General features: G+C 47.3%; 1 long non-coding RNA gene across 2 annotated transcripts in view; it reads right to left on the reverse strand.

Moving 5' to 3' along the window:
• Nucleotides 1–7156, reverse strand: part of LOC102494042 (uncharacterized) — a 17465-nt gene extending 10309 nt beyond the window's left edge. The window contains exons 1-2 of one of the 2 annotated variants that reach the window (XR_001370257.1): nt 7080–7156; nt 2865–2996 (exon numbers count right to left, since the gene is read on the reverse strand). This is a non-coding gene — a long non-coding RNA (uncharacterized LOC102494042). Of the gene's footprint in view, nt 1–2864; nt 3250–7079 lie in introns of those variants that run through there. The other variant, XR_334301.1, reaches the window with a different exon arrangement.
• Between the last annotated feature and the right edge of the window lie 16 nt (nt 7157–7172).

A 7172-nucleotide genomic window follows, 5' to 3' on the forward strand; every position in this document is an offset into this window, starting at 1 on the left:
CCCTTCACTTGTGGAGAAGGGTGATGGCCATTGATCCTCACTTCTGAACAGAGCTCTTTTGCTGTCCTCCTCCAGAGCAGCGGGGACCGATGGCTGTGGTGTGGTTCGATCCGGAGTGAGGGCAGATGGCCAGTGCGTTTTGGCTTTCCCATAAGGCTGTGCTCTCCCAGCATAGTCTCTATGTTACCTCCTGCTTACCCTGTTGTCTTATTTCTCAATCAGATCAGAACTCAGGTAGGCAGTAGGGCTGTTATTTCCTGATCTCCCAAAAGACCTCAACAAGGAGACTGATATCACACACCTCATTCTGAGAGAGACCAACAGTAGAGCAAAAGAATTTAGTGCACAGACCTGGCCGTCATACTGCCTGGGTTTGAAGCTTGGCTCAGCCACTTCTTTAGCCAACAGCTCAGTTTTCCTTATCTATAAAATTGGTCTAATAATCCCACCTACCCAACTGGATTATTTTGACGAATTAAAGAGTTGATCCATGGACAGCACGTAGAGCAGTAACCCACACATGGTTACAATTGATCAACAGCCAAGATTATTGATGGTATAGATTAGAATGACTTATCCAAAAATATGAGACATCTTTATCTATCTATAGATGTTTCTTCCTCTTTTCCTATAGCTCTATACTCCGCTTCATTCTGAGAACTGTTTAAAGCTGTAACACAGAAGGACGAGAGTTGATTTAGCAAACTATGAATCCCTTTCATTTGGATGCCATTGAGGTTGATGTGGAATAGAGAACATTTTAAAAAAAATCACTTAATTAAGTAGTTATAATTTGAGAAACAGAGAGACAGAAAGGGAAAGTGAGAAAATAAACCACCTTAAACTCTGGGTGGCCATGTGGGAGGCGAGTGCCCCAACCACCACACCACCTGCTGGCCCGGAGAACCGTTCTTACAGAGACCATCGATTGAGAGAAACAAGGTGTGTACACAAATACATTCACTCAACTGCTCTTCATAAATGCATGTGTGTTTTAAGAAATGAATATATGCACCCAAGCAAGCTTGCGCGGTTCCAGCGTGTTGGGGCTATGAGGTTTGGGAGAACACTTGGGCATTTTCTCCCTTCTTAGGCTCTGCCCGTACATCGGCACTTGTGTTGGTTTCCAGGGCTGTTGTAACAAAGCACTGAAATCCAGAAAGTGAGTCTCTTGTAGTTCTGAAGATGACAAGCCTGAAACTGAGGGCTGGCAGGGCCACGCTCCCTCTGAATCCTCGAGGGTGGATCTTCCTTGCCTACTCTGGCTTCCGCTCATCCTTGACAGGCTTGTAGGTACAGGTGTCCTTCCTGGGTCTTGATTCTCTAAGGACAATGGTCATATTGAAATAGGGCCCACACAGGTGACCTCATCTGAACACGATTACTCCTGCAAAGATCCAATCTTCAAGTAAGGGCATATCCACAGGTTCTGGGGGTTAGAGCATTGGCATATCTTTTTGGGCAGGGAGTGGGGAACGGGCACAATTCAATCCACAACAGCATTAACCTCTCGTTTCTCCTGTTTTGCTAGGAGACTTTTAGGTATTCGTAAATGTACAATGAGTTAAAAGGCTTTTTGGACAAAGAATGGCTGGTTGAGTGGGGTGGTTTGGGGGCAGTAAGTGAGATGGGGAGTTTCTCAGACTTGGGTCTGTTACTATCTATTGGGTTGTCAAAATGTCATGACATATTTTTCTGTTTTTCTGTGCAAAAATGCACCATGGCTTTTCTGATGACCCACTAGTTTGGATATTAAGAAGGAGTTTTTCTTGCTTTTCCTCGGAGGGATTTTCTGCCCCATTCAGAGCCAGCCGTTGGCCAGTGGCATAAGACAGTCTGATTGTTGCCTTGGTGATGGTTGATGAGAAGAGTCAGTCCTCCTTGCTGCTTTCAGGAGAGTACTCACTGATTCATTCACTCAAAAGACATTTGCTGAGCTCCTAAAAGGTGCCAGACACTGTTCTGGGTGGAAAGATACTGTGGTGGGGTCGGCTTAGTGACCTAGAGGTGAAGGGAGTCAGAGCTCACAGGGCCAACCACAGTTCGAATCTCAGCTCCAGAAACTTAAAAAAACACCCTGGGTGTGAATGTGGCAGGACCTTGCCCCACTGGGGAGAGGGTGCTCTCTTCTCTCTCTCACTTTCTCTGTCTCTCTCTCTCACTGGCAAACACATACCCCTACTGAAAATTAAAAAGGAGGAAATGAAGAGACAGTGGTGGTCAGGAGTAGGACCAAACTACCACTCTTGCTCAGCTCACATTATAGTCGGGCGTGGGGGAGACAGAGAGGTAAGTCTTATTATTTCAGATGACAGCACTATAAGAAGTAATCAGGGTGAGGCAGTAGAGAGGGTGTCCCCTCTTAATCAGGAGTGAAGTGAGACTCTTCTTGAGGCAGAATCTCCCCCTGAGCCCACCTCTCAGCACAGATGAGTTATGTTAAAAGTGAATGCACAAAGCTTTATCGAGAGAACGTTTGGGTAAAGGGAACAGCAAGTGCAAAGACCATGAGGAGGACATGAACCTGGAATGTTTGAGGAACAGAAATAAAGCCACCAGGAGGCAGTGAGGGGGAGAATGGGAAAGAGAAAGCTGGGAAGGAGGGCAGGGCCTTGTAAGATGTTTGGATTTTTCCAAAATATGATGGAAAAGCTGCAGGAGGATTTTTGAGCAAGGGAACGTGACCATGTGCATGCTTTAAGAAGCAGATTATGAATGGTGGGGTGTGTGAGTTGTAAGGGCAAGAATGGAAGCAGAGAGAACACCTGGGATCTGTGGCCATAGCCCAAGGAAGAGACAGTGATGGACTGGAGGAAGGTGGGGCTGGAGGGCTGGTGAGGGCTGGTGAGAAGTGGGTGACTTACGGTCTCTCTCGCAGGCTCCTGACGGCTTGTGCCGGATGTGCGGCCACAGGGAAGCAAGCCGAGACCACGCTGGTTGTTTGGATGGAGCACTCGGTGTAGCTGGTCCATCTGAGAAGCCAGCAGGGAGCAAGTCTGGGAGGACCAAGAAGTCAGAAGTCCATGTTTGGCCACATTACAACTTTTGGTTATGATCATTGAGAAAAGTTTTTAAAACAGCTTTACTGAGGTCTAATTCACACGGCACACAATTCACCCTTTTCACATCTACAATTCAGCAGCTCTCAGTAAATTGCGAATATCAGAGCGTTTCCCACCACAATCAACTAGAACATTTTCATTACCCCAGAAATACTCGCCCCCACCCCTAGCCCTTGGATGTTACTCTTAACCCTCCTTCTCTACCTTCCAGTCCTAGCTAGCCACGAATCAGCTTTTCTGTCTCTTTGTGTCCTGGACATGTTGTGGAAATAGAACCCCACAATATGTGGGCCTTTGTGACTTGTTTCTTTCACTCAGCCTAATGTTTCCTTTTTTAAAAAAAAGAATTATTTATTTAATTTTATTTATTATTATTTTAAAATTTTCTATAGGGCATGTGCACTCACCAGAGAGAGAAAGAGAGACTGAGAGGGAGGGAAAGTGAGAAAGCCAGCTGCTAGGCCCCAGACTTGAACCACGGTCGGCCATGTGGGAGTCCAGTGCCTTAACTACCACACCATCTGCTGGCCCTGGTATAATGTTTCCAAGGCTTGTCCATGTTATAGCACATATCAGTCCTGCATTTCTATTGTTGCTGAATAATATTCTGTCTATCCACTCATCTGTAGTTGAACAGTTGGGTTGTTTCTACTTACTGGCTATTTCAAATAATGCTATGAACATTTGCATACAAGTTAGTGTGGACATATGTTTTCATTCCTTGTGTGAAAATACTTAGGAGTAGAAGTGCTGGATAATAGGGAAACTCTATGTTTGATGGTTTGAAGGGCCATTGTACATTCCCACTAGCAGTATATGAGGGCTCCAATTTCTTCCCAGGCTCACAAATACTTATTATGCCTTTTTAGTTCTTTTTTTTTTGGGGGGGGGGAGAGGTTTTTGCTATAGGGGGTGTGTGCTCACCAGAAAGACAGAGACAGACAGAGAGACAGAGAGAAATCACCCCCAGGGGGATGGCCACGCTGCAGTCCCTTCTCCTCCATTCTCCTCTCGGGATCTTGGGCATGCATGCACACACACCCGGCGTGAGTTTAAGCCACCAGGTCCAGGACTTGAACCATGGTTGACTACAGGGGAGTCCAGAGACATAGCCATTACACTAATTGCTGGTCCCTCACTATGGTTTTGATTGGCATCTTCCAGGAGGCTGATGATGTTGAGCATCTTTCCATGTGTTTATTGGCTACTTGTATATCTTCTTCAGAGAAGTTTCTATTCCCATCTTTATCCACTTTGACATTTTCTTTCATTATTTAGTTGTAATAGTTTTAAGTTTTGCAAGACACATATCTAATAGACATAAGTCCCAAGAAGATATGTATCTTGCAAAAATGGTTTCCCTTCTGTGGGTTGTCTTTTCACTTACTTAGTGGTGTTTTTGTTTGTTTTTGCTATAGGACATGTGCACTCACCAGAGAAAGAAGGAGAGAGGAAGTGAGAAATCATTCCCTAGAGGGGATGGCTACACCACAATCCCTTCTCTTCCAGTCTCTTCTTGGACTTTTGGCCACGTACCTACACATGCCCAGAGTGTTTTTCTAGCTTTCAGATCTAGGACTTGACTTGCTTATGGGCCAGTGGGATCCAGCTGCCTTGACCACCATGCTGACCTTGATGGTTTTCTTTAAAGCACCAATGTTTCAATTTTGATTATGCGGCCGTATTACATGTAAGATGTCTGAAAGGTAGTCAGTGTGTAAGCCTGGTGTTCAAAGGAGAAGGTGGGGCTGGTAAACACCCCTGAGAGTCATTCGTGTACAGATGTTATTCAAATCCTGAGTCTGGATGACAACCCAGAATGAATGTGGACAGAAGAGCAGAAGGCTGAGGACTGAGTCCTGAGGCTCTCCAACATCTACGGATTGAGAAGGAGAGGTAGAGAGATGATCAAAGGATGCTACCGCCTTCTGGAGAAACTATTGGAGGAGGGGCCTTGTGAGAGGAGGCTGGACTCAGGACACGGCATTGGGGAAGCCAGATCTCACTGTTGCCGCCACCGAGCCTGGTCCCATTGCAACATCCCACCAGCAGGCATGTACATAACCACATGGTCTCTTCTGTATCACCGCAGAAGTTTGCTGGGCCTAACTGATGAAGGTTACCTTCATCTAATAGGCCTACACTCTGAAAATCCCCACTCAAGAAACACACAGGAGTCGGGGGCTAGAGATAGTTATACAGATTTGAGACTTGTTGAGATGAACTCTTGGCAGTGCTAATGGATATGCTGCTGCAAAGCTATGACATAACATGTCCCTTGCTTTACTTCTTAATGGAAGAGCTGCAAGCCCCCATCTCACAGGACCAGTTAATTATACAGAGACCTGGAGATAGAACACTGTAATGGTCTTGCCCAGACCACCTTTTTCCCTAACTAGAATCACGGTGACTTTTGAGGATTCTGAGATTTCTTAGACCAAAGGACCTTGGAAACAATAGCTCAAAGCCATGAAATGCTGCTGAGATGTCTATGAAGACCGCAGAAGGGAGAAAGGACGAGGTTCTCATAGCACAGCCGGGTGTAGGGTGTCTTCATCCACTGTCCCTCCTAGACCTAGGAAATCCTATTTTTTGCAAGGAGTGTGATTTAATGTAAGCTTCAAAAGTAGCATGCTCCAGGCAGAGGGAGGAAGTCCTGCCTCTGTAATGAAAACAGTCAAGGCAGACAGATCCCCTCTGGGCCTGAGTTGAATCTCAGTTGAGTTGGACAATCAGTTTACTTCTTAATCTTCCTGCACAACTTCTGGATGGCACAGGGCCCTTCCTGAGCAGGAATTTACGGGCTCATTCACTTCTTTTTTCATTTGCCAAGGGAACAGTGGCTTTATAAAGAGCCAAGTGGGACAGTGGCATGCACACAGAAATATCCAGAAAAATAGGGCAGAGACCACAAGAGCTTGTAGATAAAACCTTCTCAGTAAGTTGTTACTAGTTTGATGACCTTCATTAGGGCCCCTGGGTATGGGACGTGAGAGAGGCAGGCCCTTATTACTGAAGAGGATTCTGAAGTGTCCCAGTTGGTTCCCAGGAAAGGAAGAAGGCTGCTGGGAGAAATATCCTTTTTCCCCCCTCTGGGATCTCTGTGGTATCAAGACCGGGCTCAGAGGGAGGGGGCAGGTGAGCCAGTTTTCACCCAGGTGAGGCTCACTGGGTATAAATCAGGAGTTGTCATTTCTGATTCCAGAACTCTACTTTTCGGTTAACAATAACATTCCTAGGGCCAGCAGGTGGTGTAGTGGTTAAGGCCTAGACTCCCGCATGGCTGATCACTGTTCAAGACTGTGGCCCTGCAGCTTGCCTTCTCCCTTTTCTGCTCTCTCTCTCTCTTTCTGGTGAATTAAAGTAACAACAATAAATAAATAAATACTTGTTTTAAAAATAACATTTGTGGAGGGAAGTGGGACAAATAGGAAGTGTAAGAGAGGTCTCAAACCTGGGAGTCATCATAGGGACCACCCCTGCCTCCCAAGGGGTCACACCACGGTGGAGGACTCCTCTTCTCACCTACATGCCGAAAACAAAGCTCCGCTTTTCTCTCCAGAGAACGGGGCTGGGTGTTGGGGCAGGTCTCGGAGGAAATGCAGAGGAGCCCAACACGTGTCTAGGAAAGGAGGCCTGGGCTTTGGCCAAAATTATCAGGAAAGTCAGGCAACGAAAAATATGGTTAGGAATCCCCCGTGTGTCAGCATTTGCCCTGCAGAATGAGAAGGTTTACACACAGACTCCCCAAATCCCACCCGTGGCTCGCTCCAGCTCGGGGACCCTTTTCTGCGCTTCCCATCTCAGCGACCTCTCCCTGCACCTCCAAAGCGCGCAGCAGGTCCCAGGGTTGCACCTGGAGAGAGGGGACTGAACCGTCAGCCTGCTCGGGTCTCTACCCCCTCTTTCCCACCCAGTCGCCAGAGCGAATCCGGAGTAATTGTTTTCCGAGGAAGGGCCGCGTGCGCTCGGTGGCGCCGCCTGGGTCTGGGTTCCCCGGAAGGAGGGGGGACCCACCGGTGAGGGCTCAGCCGCTCTTCGCCTCCGCCGGGATGAACTGTGGCAACTTCAACAGCCCCCGCCGCGGGCCCGAGGCAGGGGCAGCGCCCG

This window comes from Tupaia chinensis, unplaced genomic scaffold (genome assembly GCF_000334495.1).
Source record: "Tupaia chinensis unplaced genomic scaffold, TupChi_1.0 Scaffold000196_1, whole genome shotgun sequence".
NCBI lineage: Eukaryota > Metazoa > Chordata > Mammalia > Scandentia > Tupaiidae > Tupaia > Tupaia belangeri.